The sequence below is a fragment of the Otolemur garnettii genome, unplaced genomic scaffold (genome assembly GCF_000181295.1).
Source record: "Otolemur garnettii isolate 467f Iridium unplaced genomic scaffold, OtoGar3 scaffold00013, whole genome shotgun sequence".
NCBI classification, from domain to species: domain Eukaryota; kingdom Metazoa; phylum Chordata; class Mammalia; order Primates; family Galagidae; genus Otolemur; species Otolemur garnettii.
Window position 1 is genome coordinate 29,067,407 of NW_003852408.1, and position 5,012 is coordinate 29,072,418.

Genomic DNA, 5,012 nt, shown 5'->3' on the forward strand with positions numbered 1-5,012 from the left:
AAAAAAAAAAAAAAGTTTAAAGAAGAATAAAAATCTTTTTGGTAAGTATGCATGCTCACATATTAATCCTTTCCTTCTCTCTTTTCAACAATTTCACTTTGGAACTCACTTCATGAACTTGAGTGTCTTACATTTTATGCACTAATCAGATTTTAGTAATTTAAATGCTTCTAACATATCTTCATTGAGTTTCTTCACTGTACAATGCACTAAACAGGTCAGAATGAATCACAAGAACTTTCTAGGTACAGAAACTGCCTTTAAAATCTTAGTAGACCTGGCTTGGTCTCTAATCCTCTGCACTCTGGGAGGCTGAGGCAGGTAGATTGCTTGAGCTCCGGAGTTCGAGATCAGCCTGAGCAAGAGCAAGACCCCCATCTCTACTAAAAATAAAAAATTAGCTGAGTAGGCCTTGTGGCACATGCTGTAGGCCCAGCTGCTTGGGAGGCTGAGACAAGAAGATCACTTGAGCCCAAGAGTTTGAGGTTGCTGTGAGGTACGATGATGCTACAGTACTCTACCTAGGGAGACAGAGTAAGACTTTGTCTCAAAAAAGAAAAATCTTTGTAGATCAACACCTGTTCTGTGTACCTTGGGGTAACTTGGAGGGTGGGTGAGAGTAGGTTGATGGCAGAAATGCATAGTAGATTCTGGACTTGAATTCTGGTCATGCTCCAACTGCATGACCTTGGACAAGATACTTTCCCTTTGTGTGCTTTGGATTTCCTTGTATGTAAAATGGGAGTAATAATTGTACCTACCACATGGGTTATTGTGAGGATTAAAGGAGATAATGCACACAAAAGTCTCAGAACTATCTAGCCTATAGTGTGTGCATAATACACATACTGATTACCATGGAAGAGAGGGTCACTTTACTCAGCAGTGCTAATTGGTAGGGAAGGAAGAGACCCAGGAGGGAAGGCATGGCATGCACCTGTGTCTGCCTATTGGAAATGTAGACCAAAGAGGGATACTAAACCGAGTTATAAAGGGTCTAGGAATGACAACGAAGAACTGGTTCAGGATGTGTGAGGAGGCTGAGGTTGAAGTGTCTGTATACCACGCCCGGAGTCTTGGAGGGGAGGCAGAACTGTGTAATGTGGTCCAGCTGTGGTCACTATACTGTGAAACAGAGGTCATTGGTGTGGGGGAAGGCACAGAAGAGGGCAGTCAGGGTGCTGGACAGGTCATTGACTTGACGGTTGAGGTCACCAAGGATGATGACAGGGGAAAGAGGGAAAATGTGAACCAGAAACTGGCAGGGACTTGGAGAAAGGGTGTGACCAGATGCTAAGGACTTGACTGACATGACCAAATGGTAGAGACTTGACACGTTCTTTCTGCCCCCTTTGTGCTGAGGACCCTGGTAGAAGGTGAGGATCCTGGAGCAAGAGGCAGGGTGCCGACTGGCTGTGCACTTGTGGGTTAAGGTGAGAGGAAACGGAAGACTGACAGGACAGTGGAGGGGTTTCCACAGCATACTGGGGAAAAGTGGCACATTCAGGAGACCCCCTCCCCCCAAGAAAGAGAGAGAGCAGGATTTTAGGCCTAGCTGATTAGGAATGAGGGTTCGTGTGGGGTGGAGGTAGGGCTCACACACGTGCGGTTATGGGCAGGGTGCAGAGACCTAGAGAAAGAAGCAATAGTTCAAAGCGGTCTCTTCTTGGAAACTCCACGGCTCTGTCATAGCAAGTAACTGTAGTAAAATAAAAGAGGAAATGAATCTACTTCATTATTTTCCCCCAAAGAAGAGTGAAACCGGGGCAGTGCCTGTGGCTTGAAGGAGTGGGGCTCTGGCCCTATATGCTGGAGGTGGCAGGTTCAAACCCAGCCCCAGCCAAAAACTGGAAAAAAAAAAAAAAAAGAGTGAAACATTTTGTTTGCTGGTGGTCTGATGAGCAGCCATCAGTAATCTCTGGGAAACTTGAGGCACTGTCATCTGGCCCTCCCAGACCTACCTGCTCAGGCTTCTGCTTCTGCTGGAGTGAGCTGAGTGGCTAATTCATTCCTGGCCCCTCTGGGCCCATGGCTCATCTTATCATGAAGAGAGGAAGAATAAAGAGAAACAGGGGAGTTGTGCAAACCTCTGGCCCTCTCTGCCTTCCACACATCTTTGCAGAGACAAAGGAGCCGGAACAGCCCGCAGCTCCTGACTGCTGGCCCTGGCAGCCTTGCCAGATCTGGATGAGGATTTCCCCACCAGCACGTGAGGGCTCCAGAGCAGCCCTCCTGCACACCTGCTCATGCCTCTGCACCACCGCATCTCCCAGCCTGCGATGGCGTCCAGGGCCTCTTGCCCAAGACAAAACTGTTCTTCCTGATCTTGAATTTTCATGCTTCTCATGGCCCAGTTCTTTTTCTCTGGCTCAATATACCTCTTGTTCTTCGATGATTCAGCCAAGAAAATTGCCCTTGGTAAACGCTTTGTTTCTCTCACCACTGAGTCGTCTGGTGCCTTCTTCACATATTGGGAATGTCCTCTGCTTTCTCTCTCTGCAGGGATGCCGGGAAACATCATCAGCTGCTGGAGCACCTGTTCCTGGTCTCTTCACTTGACTCCCTTTGCTGTGTTCTCTCTAGAGAGTCCCTCTTCTTCCCTTTGTTTTGTATCTCCAAATGCCTCAGTGTTTGTTTCGGGGTTCCCCGGTACTGTGCGCGCCAGAAGGGGCATGTAACCTCCACCACGGTTTGCTTTCTTAGTGAGACATTCTCCTTGTCACATCAATCAAGCTATGTAAAATTTGATTCGCCTCCGTCCCCAACATTTTATATCCTCCTGTCTTCTTTTATTTGTTTTCTTAGCATTTTCTTCTTACATTGTGGGCCCCATAATAGCACACCCCCATAATAACTGGAGCAAAGAAAAAATCTGCTTGGTGATTGAAGCATGTTCACCCCAACATTTTATTAATCTCACCATAACCCACGTTTTTGCCCTACTGAAGGTTTTGGACCCTACTACAGTATTATGTGAGTGTCTTAGTTTACTATGTATTTCCATTAATTTATTTGCTTTTTGTCTGTCTCTTCCATTGGCATGTACACTCCACGATGACAAGGATTTTGTCATTTAGGTTACTGTGGTGTTCCTGGTATCCACAACAGTTCCCAGCCCTCCTGGGCTCCAGTAAATGTTGACTGGAGGGATGGATGAAGGGGCCCACCTGTCCCTCTCCTAAGTGGGGGCCCTCACACCTACTGTATTAATCTTTGTCTGTAGAACCCGTTCTTAGAATTACTAGGGAGAATAAATTTGACTGACTGGCTGGCTGGCCAACTTTAGTTCAAGGATGTCCAATCTTTTTTCTTCTCTGCCACACATTGAAAGAATAATAGTTGTCTCAGGCCACATATTAAATACACAACCACTAAAGAAAGCTGATAAGCAAAAGAAAAGTTCCATGAATAGAGTGGAGCCTGTGGCTCAGTGAGTAGGGCGCCGGCCTCATATACGGAGGGTGGAGGGTTTAAACCCAGCCCTGGCGAAACTGCAACAAAAATAGCCAGGCGTTGTGGCGGGTGCCTGTGGTCCCAGTTACTCAGGAGGCTGAGGCAAGAGAATCACCTAAGCCCAAGAGCTGGAGGTTACTATGAGTTGTGACACCACCGCACTCTACTGAGGGCGACAAAAAAAATTCCATGAATACTTTTCATGATATCTGAAACCACAGATAAGTGAATCAGTCCTCAAGTAATCTTCACATGGCTTGCAGGGGCCCACAGGTTGGACATACCATAAAGTCCAAGCTTCCAGGGCAACTCTTCTGGGAAATTGGGAAAACCAGCCCAGCATTGCTTCAGGGCAACAGTAGCTCCGGAAAGCACACCCCATGCTGCTGGGGTGAGGCTGTGTCCTGGGGCAAGTGTCCCAATCTGGGGAGAGCCATCAGCCCTGCCTGGGAAGGGCCATTTGGTTCATGAACCTTCATGTGTTGGCTTCAATTTTAATAAGCTCTGGGATTTGGATCTTGAATGTACTTACATTTCAGGGGCAAATAAGATGGAGACAGCTTGGGTCAACTCCTTCTGGCTTTTGCCAGTGGCAGTGAATGTGACTGTGGGTGGTGCTCATCCAATGGTCTAGGCTCACCCAGGGATCAAGGCAAGGGAACAAACACAAGAGAACCAGACTAGGGCCTGGCACTGCACCTTTGTGTGAAATAGAAAGCAGCAAGGACGGCTCCTCACAATTAACTGTTGGAGATGCCCCTGTGGGGGCAGGAGAGTGTCAATCAAGGTGCTGGTGTGAGGCTACTTGACTGGGAGAGTGAGATTGGAGGATGAGAACTCTGAGCCCACAGGGAATGGGGTATCAGGTAAAGAGCCCAGTTCTGGGAGAACAAAGTTGGGTCCAGTCTCTGGGTAACAGGGCAGCAGAAACTGTATTAATGGCAAGTGATGTGTCAGGGCCCAAGAATGTCAGCACTGAGAGTAATGCCAGGGCAGTGAAGGGATCCCCAGCCCCACCTGCACTCAGGTGGCCCCAAGTGCAGGGTGCTGCTGGAACATTGGGCAGACATTAAATGGCCTCAGTAGCGCAGGTTCTAGATTGGTCCAAAAGAGTGGCTTATATGTAGCTCAGTGGCTTTCCAAGCATGGTCTCTGGCCTAGCAAAATCCCCCTCATCTGGAATTTATTAGAAATGCAAATTCTCAGGCATGCCCCAGACTTACTGAATTGGAAACATTGAGGGTAGAGCCCAGAAGTCTGCATTTTTAACAAGGCTTCCTGGCGATTTTAATACACTCCATAGTTTGAGGACATCCCTGTAGCTGAAAAACCCAAGCTCTTATTTTAGAGGCTGGCTTGGGGTTGAGAGATGGAAGAATACAATGTCTGAGTATAGCACAAAGGCAGGTGTTTATGGGAAATGTCCACCCGACAAAACCAAGGCAAAGTTGGTGAGCTGAAGCTTGGAGAATGAACCTGGGCTAGTATTTATGCCATCCTTTTTCTTTTTTCTTTCCCTTCCTTCCTTCCTTCCTTCTTTCTTTCTTTCTTTTCTTCTT